This window comes from Symphodus melops, assembly GCF_947650265.1.
Source record: "Symphodus melops genome assembly, chromosome: 16".
NCBI classification, from domain to species: domain Eukaryota; kingdom Metazoa; phylum Chordata; class Actinopteri; order Labriformes; family Labridae; genus Symphodus; species Symphodus melops.
This window is the reverse complement of record NC_136706.1, coordinates 9,453,196-9,473,933: the sequence shown is the minus strand read 5'-3', so window position 1 is coordinate 9,473,933 and position 20,738 is coordinate 9,453,196. Positions and strand designations below refer to the sequence as shown.

At 38.8% G+C, this 20,738-nt stretch overlaps 1 long non-coding RNA gene across 1 annotated transcript in view; it reads right to left on the bottom strand.

Annotated features, from left to right (window-relative positions):
* LOC306836890 overlaps positions 1-20,488 on the bottom strand; it is a 34,618-nt gene extending 14,130 nt beyond the window's left edge. Inside the window, exons 1-2 of the long non-coding RNA XR_013780824.1 lie at positions 20,261-20,488; positions 11,622-11,699 (exon numbers count right to left, since the gene is read on the bottom strand). This is a non-coding gene — a long non-coding RNA (uncharacterized lncRNA). The remainder of the gene's footprint in view (positions 1-11,621; positions 11,700-20,260) is intronic.
* Positions 20,489-20,738: the final 250 nt, after the last annotated feature.

The window sequence follows — 20,738 nt, the reverse complement described above, 5'->3', positions numbered from 1 at the left end:
TTGATGAGTGTACGACAGCTCTCTCTCTCTTTAGCCTTTCTATGGGAGGCCTGCACAAAGCCATGTGGAGTGTGTGTGTGTGTGTGTGTGTGTGTGTGTGTGTGTGTGTGTGTGTGTGTGTGTGTGTGTGTGTGTCCTGGCTGTATAAACTCACCCAGAGGGACCCCAGGCCTGTGGGAGATAAAGAGCTCTCCTAAAATGTAAACACTCTGTGAAGTGGCGAGCGAGGCAGCTGTAGTTGCACACACACACGTTTAGAGAAATGCAGTTTCAAGGTCAAGGTTAAGCGGTACTCTCTTTTAAGACTCACTTTCCCTCTTGACCCTCCGTCATGCTGTTGGATCGGCTCAAGAGTTGGGGTGCTGAAACACGAATTTGCCTTGACAAAAGAATAAGAATTGAGAATGTGCAGAGGGCTTTTGGTATTGAACCGGGGTTCCAGCTTTAACAAAGAGGGACATAAACATTGAACGGAAAAATGAAAAAAGCAGCAGACATTTTAGGCTTTAATGTGTACTGTAAGCACATGGGGTATGGAAAAGCCTTAAAGCCATCTATCAAATGGTCATATAATGGACCTCCAATTTTTTATGATGTAAGAAAATGAAGATCGAAGACTAAGTCCCTACATGTCCCACTGTACATTCCCATCTCCAATAAGCATCCTCAACTAGCATACAAACAATGTAATCTTTAAAGCATACTGTCCTTAGAATCTGTGGAAGACAAAATACTACAAACACCATTTGTAGTATTTATTTATATTTAGTTGGTAAATATGGCAGAAATCAGGAACCACAGATCGGGGTTTAAGTGCAACCAGTCTTTGTGCAGTAATTTGGAATTATCATTCTTCTTTTCTTGAAACTTGATTAACAAAAAATGTCCCTCACTTCGCACATGTATACATTGACAGATCATAGTGCAAACTAATAAATCAAATAAAAAAAACTAATTTTGACTGGCAATGTAATGCAAGTCCATTTTTGTTGGACAAAATCCGACTTGCTGTAAAAGTAAACTATTCTCCAGGTTGGAGAATAGATAAATAGACGACAGACAACAAGTGTTTGAATTTGTCATTCAGCTGCATTTTAAGTTCAATTCCATTTAAGTATTTAAAGACATATTGATACGATTTATTCCAAGGAAAAAGATCCATGTTGTATTAAAACCCAAGTAAATCTTAACTATGTAGAAGTGCGCAAAATTGTTGGAACTACCCCTCGATTTCCTCGAGAATATTCTCCATTTCAAATGTTCAAACAAATGTTCCCAATAGCCAAAAATACACACAAACACTCACTCGAGTGCTGTGTAGGTGTGCGATTACCAGGGTAATATGTTTGTGTACACAGAGTAACACACTTAACAAGTACTTAACAAAGTACCTTTGAGCGTGCTGTGAGAAATGAGAGGGACTTACAGGAATTGCCAGTAATCTGTGCTGGAGTCCATCTTTATTATCTTGGTCAATAGACAGAAGTGGATCCTGAGGTAAAAATACCCGAGCCTGCTTCTCATCAGTACGATGCTCCTATCTGACATTTGAAATACATTCAGCCGGATGAGCCAGTGCCCAATGCAATGACCCGTATGGCTGATGTTGTGTACTGCATTTGTTATCAAAGGCTTTTTGTAGTTGAACTTTTTCTCTCTTTTGTTTTTACATCAAAGTCAAAATAGTCTCTCTGAAATTTTAGATCAATTGTCATGCAGCTGATGATGAAGTAAATTAGAAACCTGCACCCAATGTCTCTCCCTGTTTCTCCCCACGGTGTCGTTAGTGGTGGTTCAATGGGAAATAATGTTTAAATATATTAGAGTTAGGTTTTTGACCTCAACCAGCTTGCAAACTAAGTGATCGGAAACATTTGAGGACAGGAAGTACTTAAAGTTTATTTTTGTGACTGATAGGCAAAGTAAAATAGTTAATAGGAACAAACATTTCCATCTTTTACATCAAGAGCAACAGATATCAATCCAGCGCAGGGAGCAGACAAGGCATTGCATTAGCTGTGTTTCAGAATAACAAGGTGAGAAATTGCTGCTCACAGTTGACAATAGTTCCACTCTGGTGAGCTATTGATTCTGTCCCCAGTTTTCATTTGCTCCGGACACTCTAGTGGCTCTTTCCTTCTCCTCTGGGATGCAGACTGAAAGGACACCGCCAGAGAACAAGTGACTAAAATGCGTGGCGCATCATTCAGGGAAACACCTCCAGAGATGGCTGCACTTTATTTAAACTGAGACAATGGTCCTTTTTGTATGCTGCTGCATCTCTTGAGTAGCTTAGGGATGCAAACACTTGCTCTGAGTCGGTCAAGTGCAAAAAGAAAGAAGCAAGGACTCGAAAAGAAACAGGAAATGAGTAAGGGGAATGAAAAATGCAATAAGTGCACCTTGTAAATACAAACACACACACAGTGTCAGTGATGTGCAACGAGAAGAAAGGATGAGGACAAATAGAACAAAGATCATCTACGCCAGTGGTTCCCAACCTGGAGCCCCGGCACTCCTTTAAGGAAGTGCCAAAGAGCAAGGGGGGGGGGGGGGGGGGGTTAAAGGCTTTCTCTGCTCTGAGGTTGTTAAAATTAGAAACAAAGGTCTTTTGGTAAAAACAAGTACAAATGTTTCTTCTGTTTGGACCGCATCAATGAAGACGATTAAAATTAAAAATCAATATTGATTGTTGACAGCAATGTATTGCTTTTTTTCTAGTGGGTCCTACGGAGGTCTCTGCTTTTCTTCAAGTAAAAAGGTTGTGAACCAGCGATCTACACCGCTGACATGAACACTGAAGCAACCAACATTTCACCACATCAGTCAAAGAAACTGATATCACTATAACAAATATTAGTAACAGACAGCTTCTGCAACGTTGAGGCTATGAAAATGAGTTATATTACACTATACTTCATTTTAAGCACCTTCGACATCATAAATTAACCTTCAATTGGATATAATCAAACATACAACTATTTGAATAAACTTAACAACAGGGATTAATTGTAAGAAAAGTAAAACCTAATTTATAAATAAAGGAAAAGGGAGAGATGGCAGGAAAATGATTAACAGAAAGATATCACGATTGGTATAATAGTTATAATGTAGTTGGTAGTTGAAGTGTATTATTTGACAGGTTATTTTAGTATTTGAGAACCATATTACACAGTTTTTTGTGTCATTATTTATGTTGCTGTATCAGGAAATAAAAATTGGAAACCTATTATTTAGATGCAGATGAATTGGACATTATAATTTCCCATTTTAGTCAAATATAAGACAAATATTCAGGAAAACAAACAGCACACTATTTCTATGTGACTACTGTTAAGTTTGTCTTATTTAGGAATCTTATATCATGATTAAGAGACTAATGGCTTTAATGTCCGAAATCACAGTTTTATAAATGTTAGCTGCCTGAAAACTCGTACCGTAGATGTTCCTGCTAAGCCTGTTTCACAGAAGAAGAAAAAATCCCAGACATTTTACAATATTCTTGAGCAGCTCTTTGAACTTTGATTTTCTTAAGAGTTAATCATGTTTCTCTTAAAGAGATTGCACCATTTAAATTAGCCTCTGTACATGGACTGGTCTTATGTACAGCAGTAGAACAGCAGCAGCAGCATCAGCAGCGGGGTATTAAGGCAGCAGCAGGCCGGCAGGCAGGCAGACGGGCGGGCGGCAGATAAAGACGACTCTATTAGTCTCGGCTCATTGTGCCACTCTGATTTCTTTCTATTTCCTAATTGGCTGGCTTCTGTAGGCTTGGCAACCATATTTCAGTTTAAAGGGGAAGGCTCCATGGGTCACGGGAATCAAGGGGCCTATTTGACAGGTCAGCAGGCTGATGTCTACAGCATAGTCTTAGGGCAAAGGTCAAACTAACATCAAGATAGGCTGTGGCAGTGTGGGTCAGCTCCTACACCGCACAGCCGTGTAAGTAAGTCTGCAGACTGACTGGAATGTCGTAGCTTAGCATTTCACCAAGAACTTTTTGTAAGAAAATGTCATGTTTAATACAACTTACTATTCTAAAAAAGGACTTCAAGCAATCTCTGAGTTTTTTGTTTTTTTAAAGTACTTTTCAGGCAGTTCTGAACTTCAAAACTAAGTTACCTTGAATGTTTTTCATCCTTGGTGAAATCGAGTCCTGGCCGTCTATGTGTAAATGTTTTATCTGATCACTGTATTAAATCTTGAACATACAGTATGAGTTAGATAATTATGTAAAACTCTGAGTTTGATGCTGTTCTTTGTCAGGTTTCCATCATAAAATAGATTAGATTAATGGGAGAAACGTTTTAAATGAGTAACAAAATCTTACAGAAAGTGACTGTAAAAACTATTTCTTTAATCATTATAATTGAAAAGATTACAGCAATATTTATATCATATTACTTTCAGATTCTACTTTCAGATTTAATCAAAATCTACAATTAATGATTGAGCCTACAGTTTTCTCTGGTTGTATCTCTCGACTGTAGTGTTGCACAATGTTTACAAAGTTCTTCAAAGTAACTCTGCAGGACATGGAGAGTCAAAAAATGATCTTCTGTTAACTTTTTTGGGTTGCACTTGGTTATAAAGCAGCAGTGAGACTCTAAGGTTGATTTTAAAATGCTTACTTAAAATGAACTGTTGATCATATACATTATTCTATACACTATGGGAGCAAATAAAGGCAACAATAGCTAAAGTAATCCAATTATGAGTAATCCATGAGTTGCAGTAGTCAGAGGGCTTAAGTAACTGACAACAGTCTTTAGGAGGGATTTGGTTCATACAACAGATCACATTGGAATCAGCACCCTCCTAACTCGATTAGCATTAACGTTCACCTCTAGGAAATGAGTAGCCCGAAAACATGAAATTCACCACGCACATCTGCACACTCCCATACACACTTATTCTTGTGCACACACACACAAATGCAGGACAGTCTGCCTGGCACCAGACAGCAGTGCACGGCCAAATGAGATGTGTGAGAGCCCCCTGCTGCCAAGAGGCGGACAGGAAGAAGAAACAAACCCTCTCTAATGGAGACATGACATGCTCGCCGGGGCGGAAACTCAAACAAACGATTAATGGGCCATGGAGCCTTCAGTACAGCAGCAAATACCTACCACTGCTCCCCCCTCTCTCTTCTCCCTCACTCTCTCACTCTGTCCCATGTTGGCCGAGGGGGTCTGACATTTCAAGACCCATTCCTCTGTCCCAAGGCGACATATTTCTGGCACCCCCTTACCCCAATTCTGCTGACATCCCTGAACTGAGTGACAACACAGCAGCCATATCATGAACATTTAAGGGAAACCTCATGCACGAAAGAAATGATTCAACAGGACTGACTCCTGTATTCTTATTTACTGTGTCCAATGTTTTGCTTTGTATTTCAGGTTTAACACCAAAGAACTTCTAGATTTTTGACTGATATCCAACTTTTCTTTGCACAGGCCTCGTTTGGGAGACAGAGAAGGTCTTTCATTATCAAGAAAAGACAAGACCCTTCTGGTAAAGAGCAGTGTAACTACATTTGACCCCCTGAAGAGTAGCTGACCTAACAATAGTAACACAGAGTGAGACTACTGTATCAGGCCTCCGCAAAGATAGAAAGCAAAGCATGCCCTGAAAGGAACGATGGACAACTGTAGCAAAAAGACTTGTCTTTATAGTGATATCAGTTTCTAAATCTGCCTGGCACATTGTCTAAAATTCAGTTATATGTATCAGTAAGTTGCTTGACAATGCATTATTTTAAGAGCAGAACCAATTCATACACTGACTAGTATTAGTTTGCTATTGGCCAGGACCAACAGAAGAATCAAGGTATAAATATTGACACTGGTATCGTTCTCTGTATTGTCAGCAATATTGATATTGATCTTGTTATTGTTTTGGTACTGGTTTCAGTGTTGGCACCATTATTGGTATCAGGAAGCAAAAATGTAACCAGTACCTCTATAGTTATGTTAGAAGTTATGTCAAACTGATGCTTAGGGGTCACAAATTTGTTTGATTTCAGCGCTGATGTGCTGTCTGTTGGTTGTTCTAAGTTAGTTCTCGTATTTGGTCCATAAATGTCGCCATTGTTGTATCACAAAGTTACTTAAAGGACGGTGAAGTCCGCTGGAATAGCTGAGGGGCCTGAATGAGTTGAGGAAACTGGTGTTCTTCCATTCTCATGGGGCCAAGGAGGCCCATCCAGTCCCATAGCTGATGCCCTGTCTTTTGTCTTCCAATGTCCGATCTTTGTAAGGAGCCGCAAAAGAAAGAAGGGGCTGAAGAAGGGAAGCCCCTTACGTTCATGTGTTTTGATTAGCAGGTAATGATCTTTGATCTAATGCGCTGACTGGGAAAGTGCCGGCTCCCATTGAAATCCGGTGGATGCTTGGCCGACCTGGAGCCAGTGTCACTTCTCGTTAGGGCCTGCAGCTCCATGACCTCCCCGTTGCCAGTCCCAGCCCCCTCCTCGCAGCATGAGCACCCCGCGTAATGATATCAATAGCAGCAGGGGTGCAATGAATACAAATCCGCGTGCAGAATGTTTGGACAAGAATTCGCTCACAGCCCCCCTCCTCCTCCTCCTCCCCCCGCCTCGCTCACCGTTCAACCTCTATCCACGACACAAAGAGCTAGGTTAGGCTGCGATCGGGATGGTTGATCTCACACGAAAAAGTCAGCTACTCCGAAGAAAAAATGCCCCCTGCTGGTTGACTATAACTCCATAATGTTTTATAAAGTTCAAGGCAGCTTGGTTTCAAATACCCCCTGTCCCAAGCTGATTTTTGAGCCATTTCAGGCTCGGAAATCAGCGTGTGAAAATGTGTTTGGTGGCATCGAATTGTTTGAATTTATTCATGCATGCAAATCAAATCAGTCAAGCTGAAAAGTAAATGATAATGATTATTGCATGCTTACTTGAAAGAATACAAAACTCAATTGTCCTTTTGCATGAAATAGAGCAGTTCACAAAAAAAAACCTTCAATTAGAAAAACTGCTTGTTTGACATCTCAAATGAGGATCATTTTCCACATAATGTAATTCAAATCATTTATAATCAAAACGTCAAAGGACAGACATATTGTTCTTATTGCCTCAGTACAGTGAACAACAAGGGAAAATGGAGTTCAATGGCCCCAGGATTTCTAAACAAACTATGCAAATAAAAATAAAAAAAACACAAAAGTAAAAAACAAATACAATAGAATACAGTAATTCAGCAAACCAAATGCATGTACACATTTTCTTTGTACAGTATTTCCTGCACAAGAAAAATTTGAAAACCTAGCTCCGCTCTGCTCCCCCTAGAAGCATTGAAGCACATTCTTTGTGATGACTGGAAATGCAGCCTTTTTTTAGGCTTTGTAAATTTACATCATTAATGTATTTGCAACACATTTTTTGTTATTGAATTGTGTCAGCAGCACGTTTTGTTTATTTCTGTATGATTCAAAAACATTTTATTGCAGGTTGTTTATAAATCACTTTGTTTTTGAATTTACGACTGATTCCAATAATATGGTCATTTCACCTTCGTAATGTATTTCCCCTTGTTAGCCACCATACCTCACTGGAGAAACTTTTCTTTTTTTCTTTTTTTTTTACTGTATACCATATCGTAAAATTTACAACACCAACTGGCTGTGAAAGAGGAAACTGCTTAACAGTTCCGTGACCAGGCATGCAACCATACCCTATCGAACACTCTGTGTAGTGTTGGACCTGACACAGCAGCCACCTGATTTCCGTCTCTGGTATTGACACAGCCGTGTAAAGCAGCCTGGCCACCAGTGCCCATAACAAAGGTATGTTCATAGAACCAGCCAACGAAAGCCTCAGTTAAATCAGGGAGTAAAAAACAACCAATACATTTCTTGACTGAAATTAACAAGACTGGAACAGCTATAAAATCTGGGCTATGAGACCTGTTTATTATCAATTACTGCAACACAATGCAGCCACACTGTGAACGTACATACTTTTGCTGCAGCTATGAGCCTCTCTACAAGGATTGCATGCAATGTGCACATGCCCATTGCACACACTCAAACCCACCCACATACACACAGAGAGGTCCTCTCTTCTTTACTGGCCTGGTTCATTACTGCTGTCCAAACACACATTTGTTTTTGTTTTTTTTACAAAGCACTAGGGTAAATGGTTTTATGTTTGATATGCTGTGAAATTAAACTGTCTCAAAAGCAAAAATCCTCTTTTTAATTACTGAAAAAATAACTAGCCCTTCTGGGATAAATAAAAGTTGTCTGACTCTGAATTTGAACATTTCCTCACACATTTAGTTAATTTATTATAATCACATGAGGGCTCTCTTCCAGGTTTTAAATCATAAGAGCTTCGCTTAACCTACTAACGACAAAAAAAAACAAGACAAAAAACTGGAGGTGAAATTGGGCAATACTTCAACATTAAAAATGATTTTGTAACCAATTATCTACAGTTAGAAAATGGCTATCTCTTAGAAAATATATGCTACATTTTCTGACATAACTTTAGCTTTAGGAATTAGTGCCTGTATGTGTAACATGTTCAATAATATGTTTTAAACCACTAAGTTTATACTTGTATCATTTAGGGAGTTGATGAATTTTATGATGAAACTTTAGCTGTTTTCAAATATGTACTAATGTACATTTTTTTACTTGTAATATGGTTAAGTGTTTACTGTTTCATATATTTTCAGTTGCTTATCAATCCAGAAGTTGCAACATGACAATTGCTTCCCACCGTAAATGCGTATAGTGTTACATCAGATCAGTAAGATATTAAAACAGCATTCCAGCTAACTTCCTGACCATGGCATCAGAGGAACGAAAGCCTCAGTCTTAAGAAAAAAAAACACACACACACATGGTGAGAGATAACGCTGATGTGAGCCGCATCAATCACAACATGCTTTATATCTTCTTGCAACATCAAACAACAACCATGAGCCGAATTAACATCCATTTCTGGGGCGTCGTCTTTGCCACAGAAGCTTGAGGTCTGTCATCACTGAAGTTGACATCATTTAAAATCTGTTACACATAAACACACAAAAGTGTGCATGCTGTCAATCTGTGGTACGACTTTAGAACTCCTCCTGAAATGCTCCATGTGTTAAATACCATGCAGTCTCTTTTTTTTTTGTTTGTTTTTTTTTTACAAACATTACACATATACCCATTTTTCTATCATTTATGAATTTAGATTCATTTTTAATAAGGTTTGCCAGACTTTTCAGACATTTAGATATTTAAGGAGTCACCAAGAGAAGACCCCAGATCAGTGGAGGGATTAATATTTAATCATATAATGTAAGGCCACTTAAACAATCCCTGCTTGACATTTACACCGGTGTGAGAAGTCTCATCTCCTCTCACTCAACACTCAGGGTGTCTTTGTCTTGAAAGCTTTTTATTCCGCTACATCTCAAATGCATTAGCATTAATATGTCTACAGGAAATTAAATCTTTATGTGTACATGAAGAAGCTTCCTCGGGTCACACATCTTTTGTCATACAGTGTCTACGGCTACAATCGCTCCAATTTTCCAACTATTTCGGGTTATTTTAGAAGCAATCCTGATGATGTAGTCAACACTTCCAGATTATTTTCTCATAACGACACGTCCCTCTGATGTTTGATAATGTAATGAAAAGTGAAACAGCCTCCAACTACGTATATCCCGGCTAAATGAGAGGAAAGATTAAGATGAATAGCTACATCTGGCTCTCACTTGGAACTCTAAAGGAAGTGGAGATAACCGAGGAGGGCTGGGTTATTCATCACCATCCAGACATGTGCGCCTACACAACAGTAACAGCTAGGAAAAACAGACAGGATCTCACCAGCCGTGCATGCCAGAAAGCAGCACCTGACTAAGGGCCCTGTTTTTAAACAAAAAAGAAAAAGTTAAGAGTCGTACCACAGAGGAGCAGGAGGGAAAGAGGTGGATTGACAGCTGGGCCAGGAGGGCACCTGGTTAGTTTCACCTCTCATCCAGACCCTTAGTGCCCCACACATCCCCTTGCATCTCTCTCTCATTCGCTCTCCACTCTTTTCCTCAGGGGAGCAACTATTCCTCCAGATCCTGACTGACATAAACCCCAGAGCCTCAGACCCCAAAAAAACAGAATCGGCTGCAGACCCCGGAGCTGCTTGTCTTCTGTCTGCTTCATCTATCTCTTTCTTCCACCATTTCCATCCCCTTATACATCACTGCCTTTGTTCTTTCACTCGATCGATGCACCATAACTCAGCCAGCCTCTGGTGTTTGATGTCTGAGCTCTGGATATCATTTCAACCATTTTTTGTTTAACAAGTGAACCACACTGATAATGTAGCGTCTTACACACACAGGCGGGCAAACGCATGCACACATACAAACCAACAGAGACATATGGCAGAGTATACGCCTAGCAATAAAAAATGATTTTGAGACAGAGGTATAGCTTTACTTAATCTTTATGCTCTGTACACCTGAAAACAGTTATCGATATTTCCCAAGATTTAGCGTTCTGTACAGTTCTCGGTCGGAAAAAAAACAGTCGAGCAATCATTATTAAACAAAAACAAAAAACTCAGCTAATGAACTTCAGATTGAACCGACAACTTATTGTGGTTTTTTTTAATCAACTTTGACTCTTGTAGAAAATGTTAAAGTTAGAATGAACACAAGGAATAGTTAAATGCTTGGTCCAAATAAGACACGTACAAGATGACAGGATTTGGCCTGTGTTCCCTGAGAAAAGAACAACAACACGCCAGGTTGAGCACCGTCATAACAACCTGTAAATGACATTGTCATGCGTAGTTAAAGTGACTTTGTCATATGCTCCTATAAAGGGTGTGTCTGTTCTTATTATAGCAACTTTGTAAATATTAAGCATTGAGTCAGTAAAATCTAAATCCTTTTGGGGAGCATTTTGTCATCTCTTATAGTCATCCATCCCTTATTATCACATCCTCTAATAAGACTCTGCTGAGATGGCGTCAATATGTTCCAATCAATGTCAAACTCCGGATGCTGTAATGATTCAAAAAGGATCATTGGTTAACGTATTAACATTATTTTTATTTTGCCTCTTTGGGGTTAAGATATCTGGGGTTTTTTTGTTAATCGTGACTCTTCACAAAACATTTAAGAGTTATGCACCAGTTTAAGGGATTTTTACAACAGAGAGCACTGTGAGCTGGGATATCTTCAGCAGTCTAATTAAGTATGCTAAAAGTGTAACAGTTACAATAACTGCTTTCTTTGTTTAGAACCATTAGAACAAAAATAAAGGAGATTGAGATTTATAAAAAACAATTATTTACATTTCTCAGGTTGATTAAGGCCAAAGTGTAATTCTATAGAAATCAATCATTTCTACAGCTCCTTTCTCAGCTCTGTTGAAGAAGCCTGATTCACCAAAGCGCAGCAGCTAGAGATCCAATTTGACCTATCATGTCATGAGATGGAGGAGTGTGTTCAGGTGCAATGAGCTGGGAGGGAGTGCACTTGTCATGTTCTCTAACGTGTAGCAGGATGTATTGCTGGCAGAAGCAGCAGGGGAGATCCAGCGTCTCTCCTGAACACTCACAGCCTCATGAAAGAATGATGGTTGATTACCTGCAGGAGATGAGCTACGCCGACCCTCCAGAGTCGCAGGATCGCACTTCAGCGCGACAGAGGCACTGCTGAAGTTGGCTGAGAAAGAAAGAAAGAAAGAAAGAAAGAAAGAAAGAAAGAAAGAAAGAAAGAAAGAAAGAAAGAAAGAAAGAAAGAAAGAAAGAAAGAAAAAAGGAAAATACATCTTTGTCCTGTTTGTGAGCTGAGTTTTTTTTTTCAAGAGTTGTCAAGAAAATGAGACCTCACACAGTTAAATGGAAAAAAATTCAGCTTAGTTTCATGCAAAATGTGATGTCAAATAGATTTGTATCATTTCTGAGTTCATTACCACCGCAAAATGTGTATTTGTCAGTTGTAAAAGTGATTTCTGAGAGAAAAGTTCAACAAGAAACAGATGTCACTCAAAATCTTGGGGTCAAAAAAATAAAAAAAAACTTAACAATATGACCAAAAATCTAAAGCTGTGATTGAATAAATGGCAACTTTAAATGTCAGATTCTTTTTTTTAGAGCTTTATAAATCAACAGATACACCTCAATGCCTGAGATTGTTTATACAACCAAAATGATTATAGTAGAGACGCGAGCCAACACTGTTAATATCACTCTTTTCAGTGGTTCAAAAACAATAAATTGAGACACTTGAGATTTGACCGTTGATACTGTTTTGTACCACGGCCTTGCTTTCTTGGAGAACAAGGACCAGATGGGTTGGGGGGCCCATCAGTTTCCCTCCACCAGTCACTCCGCTTATCGGCAAGTTCACTTCACTTCAAGGAACCACTGACAGCTCTTTTAATTAGCACCTTTAGCGTTTTTTTTCCCCAAACATGAACAACACCAAGACAACTTAACTTCTGTCTTTTTCTCACATAGGTAGCACAGTTGTCTGTTTTTTTTTTACATTATTTTTCATATTCATAAAGTAGTCCAAATGAACCAACTAAGAACAACTTTTCCTTTGGAGAGTTATGAGAAATGAATGGGCCAAAAGTTGAAAGAGTCCAGGAACATAAATATCATCAGATGTGCAACAAAAGAGTTATTTTGAGTTAAAAGGTTTAGAGACAGCTTGTAAATTTGTTATTTGCCCTTTAAGGATCAGATAAAGAAACACTTATTAAAAAAAAAAAACATGAACATGAAGTTAAGTTTCCATCATATCCAGATGTTTGTTGTGATAGCAAAAATTGGAAACACTGGAAAAAGCCTTGATAATATTTGGCAGTCCAGTTTTATATTGAGTCTGATAATGGCAGCATTAATAAAACTATTATTAAACTTGAGTCAGTATAAATCCGTCATCTCATCATTGTCATCCCACCACTCTCATTGTGTCATTGGCACAAAGGATCATTTTTGTCAGAAAGTGGAAGCCATAAGACTCAATTCACGGCACAGCAGTGTTAGTCTGAGGTCAGTCTGAGCCCATGGCCTCTACCCTTAGCGGAACTGAGTTCCTGACCTGATGGTCATTTGTCCGAAGTGCAGGTTTGACCCCGGACAGAGGAGAATCAATCTGGAGCTTTGATCTGCTGTTACCGATTGGGAGTAATGAAAGTGCCAATGTTAAATTACAGTGGGGTTCAAAAGACTAATAAATAATCATGTCTATCAGCTACAAGTGGCTGGTACAGATCTGGGCCACGGTCTGTAATTAAATGGCTAACATTGTCATATGCGGATCAATAGAACATTAAGCACAGAAATCCATGTTCAAATACTCACACAGTCACAGTCTCACATTTTACATCCAATAACCTGAAAAACAAAACATAGTTTCCAAAGTTTTCTGTCCTTAAATAAAAATGAAAATAGCACACAAAATGCATTCCCATATGTTCTTAATGGCCAGGAGTGATGGATTATAACTTGGTAACTTGTGTAGAAAATAAATAAAAAATATTGTTTAAGTCCCATCTTCCTGTGTGTTTGAAGTGGTCAGTTAGGGGCGGGACAAAGAGTGTTGATTGATAGCCAATTGGCCTATAGAGGCCGGCTGAGCTTCCTCTAGAAGGTCATGTCCTGTCTGGCCCCTGTCCACTGCACACTTCCACAACATATCCGGGGTCTTAGCCCTCCAATCTGGTTGAAACACACAACATATGCACACACGCACATGCACACACACACAAAAAAAAACTCTGTACCCCCTCGGCGCCATGCTGCAGCGGTGGTCAGGGCCTTGCGTGCCATCCAGGGTCTGGTGTGAGGGGGGAAGGGGAGGAAGCGTTAGAGGGGGAGAGTTGGGAAAATAGTCCTCAACCAATCAGAACCCTTGATATTTTCCTTATGGAAAAGTTTACAGCACCCCTCCTCCCTCCTTATGCAGTCACTATAACTATAATTTTTAGGTCATTCTGTCCTTCACATTCATATTACTCAACACACCAGATGTAAAATATATAACCTGTTAGCTCTGCACCTGGCTGGATGTAAGTATTGGCCTTCAATGAACACCTATAACCACTATGCCCCCCCCAACCAAAAAATGGCATTGAGAAGTAATTTTGCAAAGATGCTAAGAATTGCTAGCTAGCTCAGAGTTTCATCTGATAAATGGCTCTTTAAAACACTGTTTGGCTTCTTTGACACCACAATCCCTTTAAGTTAGCTTACAAACGTGCAGAACTCCAACAAGCATGGAGAGCCTAGTGAGTTTAAAGGTTGTCAGTCTTCTGTCTTACTTTGGATCAGGGCTGTAGCACCATCTTTTGGTAGCAGAGGTAATTGCAACAGAAAATGAGGACTCGTGAACAACCTTTTCTTTGGGCAAACACTAAAAACACTTTGGAAAAGCAGGTTGATTAGAAGACAACCTGCCTTAAAATTTAACATAAGGAATAAAATGTAACAACTTAATATTGCAATACTTAACTTAACACTTAACAATACTTAAGTAACAATACTTAAATAATTCATTGTATTTATTGTTTATATGAGTCTGACAGGCAAAATATTTATCAAGCCTATTTAATACCTCTCACAGAAAAGTTTATTAGAATTTTAGTGGAAAAAAAGTTTTGTTTTGTTTTTTGTAGCTCCTTATCTTGGTTGCTGTAGACCTCAGCAAATAGCTAGATCATTCAGATTTTAAAAGCCTATCATAATTTTTACAAATACATTTTTGATACCGTGACAATAATGTGTAAAGTCAAAACACTGGTAAAACATCACGAATAAAATATGTGTTTGGAGCAGCTATCCTTCTAACTTCCAATACCATCTCTGCTTACCCAGAGTTCCTCCTAACCTTCCTTCTACTTCAGTGTCCAGAGATTACTTTGGATTTTTTTTTTTCCTCTGATCTTGGAGAAGACAAATGAAGTGTGTAACCACAGAGAGACAGAGCGCTCACAGAGGGTGAAAGAGAGTCTGGGAAAACATTCCTTAGACGAGAAAAAAGAGACGGAAAGAAGCGGTAATAACATTTGTTAATATACTCAAGCTTGTTAAATATCAAAGAAAACAGTACAACTCAGATACACAGGTACCAACATACGGTAAATGGAGTGTTATGATAACAAAATATAAAAGTCAAGTCTTTGGGTGTAAAATGTTCACTTTCAGATTCACAGTGCAAATGCATGAACTCATACAGATTGCCGTTTTGTACAGTCAGAGATGTCACGTTGTACATTATCACACTTAAAGTGGAAATGTAGATCTTAAAATGTACATTGATGTTGATTTACATTGAAGCCTTCAGGTTTTCTGTAATGTGGTCAAATTAAAGCACTTCCTGCCAAAAAACCCCCAAAAAAACATGATCATATGAAACAGGTCTAAGAAGAGCTTGGAAATTATTTTGGATGTGACAATTAAAAAATATTTCAAAAATCTAAATCTGTTTTTATTTTGATTTAACTGTTGATGTTGCCTTTGAACAGTATACTGCTGTGTGCTTCTTCTGCAAAACAAACGTCCCCATGTTGGACAATAGAGAACCTGAATCCAAATGAGAATGAGAGGAAGTGTAGAAGGAGAGGATTTCAAAGTGCTCAGTAAGGCCACAGGTCGCTTCAGGAAGCCAGGGTTCGGATCTGTGCCAGAGAGGGGCGGAAGGTGTTGACTAGATGCAAACGAGTCAGCCCATCGAGCAGCGACAGCAAGGCTGATAACCCACTTTCCACCCGCACAGAGAGGAGCTCTTTATAAGGACTTTCTGACGGGGCCCCAGGCACCTGAACATGCCCAAAAATATCCCTCTTCTAAGTCATGATCCTGTGGGCTGTGGCTTCATGCCAACATGTTTCCCCCTTAACAAGCACAACACACGCCAGTCTCTGTTGAACCGAGTCATTCATAAAAAAAAATGCCTCAAGTTAGCGTTTTTAGAATGATGGATTCTCTCTTTTTTTTTTCATTTATAAACTTTTTTTTAAATTTTACAATACATAAATACAGACAGAAAAGACAAACACAACAACAACAACTCAAGTCACCCTGCCACCCTAAGAAAAGAAAGGGAGTACAGTTCCAAGTTGTCCAAAAGTAGATTATAGTGACCTTTGGTGCATTGATGATCAGGGATGGAGTCCGCAAAAAAAAAAAAGACAAAGCAAAACTGAAGGAAAAACAAAGCCAAGGCAGGAGAACCAAGAATCAAAGAAGAGCATTACAATACAATCAGTTCACATTTTGATTTCTCTCCTTCTTAATATGCTCAATGAAAGGACCCCAAATCTTGGGACGCATGTTCAACTGTTCACATTTTTAAAGGTAGGAGAGAGTATGTTGCTTGGGCATCATCAAGGAGGAGCTTGAAAAGGAGAAAAGATGTGCAAATAAAGTGGCCTTAACGTGCTGACTATATCATTTACATGGCAGCGGAAAAATGTAGTCTTGCAGCTTTCTTTAGACTTTTTAGTCTCCACTGTAAAGTCCATGTGCTCTCAGAGAAGCCACCAACCGATCATAGCAGAGACTTTTGTTTTTTACGATGGAATACGTTTATGTTACAATTTGCAGGTTTTGTTTAGGAGGAATAGATTCTTGAATATTTAAGAAGAGGGTTATAATGGGATGGTAGAAAATGTATGTCTTAATTTGTTCATATTCATCAGTTTAGATTTAAGATGTACTTTTATTTCTTGTCATTGTAACCTTTAACTTAACGTATGTCTCGGGCACAATTCAAGCTTTGCCCATGCGACATGTTTTTGCCAGTTTAGGCGCCTACTAAGAGGGCATTTTCATCATGAATGATTAAAGGAAACAAAAGAATTAGTTTGATATGCAGCATGTGAATAAATGTTTTGAAGATGTTTTGTGGAGGGTCATGTCTCACACAGCATATTTTTTCTTCACATTGGGTTTCAATCGTCACTGTTAGGGCCTTTTCCAAACTCCAGCTTGTCACACTTCATTATAGAAATGTCAGAAATTTCAAAGCTCCTTAGATCCGTGTGATCATTTTCCCAATCTGGTTCCTATTCAACCTACAGCCAATTCAACCCCAAGTGACTTTTTTGCATTTCTAATTGGGAAGTTGTCTGGGCCAGAGGCAGTCCCACTGACTACACTTCTTCCCTTGTCATTAAGCTAATGCCAGTTCCCTTCAAGCATGTGCATGGCAGGTTGTTCCAAACATCTTCATGAGCTGCATTTTTTCCAAAACAAAGCCCACACACTGCACTGTAATTACAATATCACAGTTAACCCAGAAAATAGCCAGCAGGGGACGCCACTGTCTCATCACCACCCAGTTTGACAAAGCGGCGCTGTGTGACCTTTAAAACAAACACATACGGCATAGGCCTACACATTGACCCGTTCGTTAGTTGTCAGCCGTTTACATGCAGGAGAGAGAATTTTGCTGAGACGAGAGCGGCTAATGTCAGTCATGTTGGCCCTGCCATTCCTCAAGTGTCCCTCTGCTTTAGGAGCGATAGCCTTCGAATCTTATCATTAGAGGAGAGCACAGAAAGAAGAGAGAGGAGAGCCAGACTGCAGAGAAACAGACACAACAGACTCACATATCTGAAAACTGATAATTGCTTTGATAGTGGATTAAGATTCAGGAGATAACTGCGGGAAAACATGTCATCTGTGTTGTTTAAAGGTTTTTGGAAGTTGCTGGGGTTTTTTCACATAACACAGCTTTGCACTAAGAACCATGCAACCTCATGTCACGTGTAAGCCCTTTAACTCTACATCATAACCATGATATAATATACGACACAAGACAATATCATATGACTGGTTATGATACAAAACAGTACCAGACTATGCCACACAATACTGTGCTGCTCTCACATAAAAAAAACAGTACAATATAATACTATGTGATACATTGAAATAAAATAGATGCTCTAAGGTACGGTGGGCGGTAAGGGTCAAATGCTCGACAACAAATAGAAAAACGTGCAGCATATACGTAAACTCTGCACATTCAAAAGCAAATGCAAACTCCCGAACAAATGCATGGACACAAACGCACAGCATAACAAACAATTCCGCTGCAAAAAGGCAAAACAACTGCATAAGGATCAAACGTGCTGCAAGTACAGAGACAAAACTTTAGTCAAAAACCGACACGTTCCGAAAAGAACAACAAATGCATGCACTGCAAATTCAGCTACAACGGAAGTGCTCTAGGCCTGTCGGGGCAATCGTGGATGTTTATTTACAGGAGAGAGTAAAAGAGACGGAGGTACAGAAAGTTGTTGAAATCCACAGAATAACATCAGTAAACACAGAGAGTCCAACCGGGTTTAACTGGCTGCTTATCTCTTTTCTACAGTTTAACATAACTCCCTGTCATCAAAGAATGACACTTGACTTCACCCATGGAGACCCCGCTGCACCGGGGCCTGACAAGTTCAAAATCCTGGAGGACTCAAACCGGGCAACAATGCTGGTAGCTGGGCAGCAAATTTAACAAAGCTACCTGTCAACCAGACCTCTTTTCTTTTTGTGCACACTAGACAGTGGGGCATATGGCCCCGGAGAAAAGCTGCTCCTGTGGTGTTAATCAGTATGTGGTTTGATAATAAATCCACTTCCCCGTCCTCCCACATCTGCAAACGTCCATCCGTAGACACCTCAGCGGAGACTCAGTGAGCGCAGCCACAGTGTGCCTGGAGCCAAGCCCAGCACCTCGCTATGGTCCTCCCCAGAGTTCAACAGAATGTGCATCGTTTTCAACTCTAATAAAACTACAAAACTTATAAACCAAGTAATACTATTGATAACAAGCATTCTCTCACATTTGCATTTAAAAACAGAGAACTCTGGTGCAATGAGTTTTTTGCACTTCAGGAAAATGATGACAACAGCTGGCTGTATTTGAAATTAAGGTTTAGATGGACCTTATATAATAAAATGATGTATTTCACCTGCTGCAAATATGTTTCACAAACCAGAAAGGGCATACCCATACTAAATTGTGATTGGTATGAAGTCATGTCTAGTGATATTCTGCTCACTCACCGGAGCGGACACGTAATGTACAGTAGACTATCTGGTGGAAGTTTGGGGTTAAAGACAGCCTAAACTTGGAGCAATTAATAATTATAAGTGTATATAATTGATGCGCTTAAGTGTTTGTTGATGTGCTTCAGATTTTACTTTGATCAGTCGGACTTTAGATCATTTGAGAGATGTGTTAAAGTTAGCTTAGCATGACAAGCAACAAGTTCTTTGTGTAAATAAATTCTAATAAATCTTAAGAATAATTAATTAGGAAATAATTCAAACATTGTATTTGGTACATTGTACTAGTAACAAAGAGAAAACACACTTTGTTGTTTTTTACATTAAAAAATGTTATTCATTGTAGCACATCAAATATACCTTGTTGGTCACCTGTTGCTCCACTGCCTTGCACTGCTCTCAACCAGGGAGTGTCAAACACAGCTGTACCCAGCTTTGGGGGTGTGTCAAGTGGAAAGTGTTATGTTTGGTAGAAGTGGAGGGGTGATTAAAAATGTTATTGAAAAGGCTGTTTAAGTATTGACTTAACTGTTATGTATTTTGACATCCTTTAGGCCTAGTTACAGAGAATATGTGTTGTTTGTAAAACAGGCTGTCATTGAGATTAACACGTTTTTCGAAATAGTCGTAATTCCATCAGTTACCGAGCGTTTGACCCCTCCCAGCCACTGTAATATGGTACAGCACAATTCAACGCGAATTAACAAAATTTGATTTTTTAACAAAATTTGATTTTTAACACACGCGAATTAACACAAATGCTGTGCGTAAAGCCAAATTACAACACAAATATAGGTCAATAAATACACCACACAAACTTGTGGCCAAAAGTGATGGGGTAAATATAATGGCCATAATGCTTGGAAGGTGCAGTGAAGAAGAAGAAGAAAAAAAAACCTAAAAAAAACAAACACTTTTCCTTCAACTTCAAAATGTAAACATAAAAACGCTTACTGTCATTGCGAAAAGGTTTAAAAGTTATTTGTATTCAATGACAGCTTAATGATTTTAATGGTTAGCTAACTACAAGATAAAGCTCGCTAACATTAGCTTGTCAATGTTACTGTAGCCATTTAGTTCATGGCAATAAACAAGGCCTTTCAAAGTTCATATTCTCCACAAATATATTTTACGTAGTTCAGATAAACTCACTTTATTTCATTAAATTAGACACCATCACCACCATTAAATTATTTTACTTACCATGTAGAACTACACAGGAGCAAGACTCTCATCTCCTCTCCTGTCTCTCCAACAGAGGTGGGTGGAGTAGACAAAAAATGTTCTTAAGGAAGAGTATAGTTTCTTTAGAATAATATGACTCAAGTAAAAGTAAAAAGTAGTCATCCAAATAATTACTTAAGAGTAAGAAAGTATTCAGTGAAAAAAACTACTCAAGAACTGAGTAACTTCTGATTTATTCTTTCAATAAATAAAAGCATGAATGTAATCACATACACACAAACATAAAATAGCAATGTGGAAATTATTTATTAAAACAATGAATTACATTCCTACAAAATAACTAAAATAGCATTAAAACATAAATCAGGGCAAATTCAGCCACAAGAAATGGTAATAACTTTAATCAACTTTTTTTACTTGAAACTCCTAAAACAGCACAATAGGCTCAGACGGCAGAGATTATTTGGAGGAATACGAACAGAGTTCTCCGTGTCAA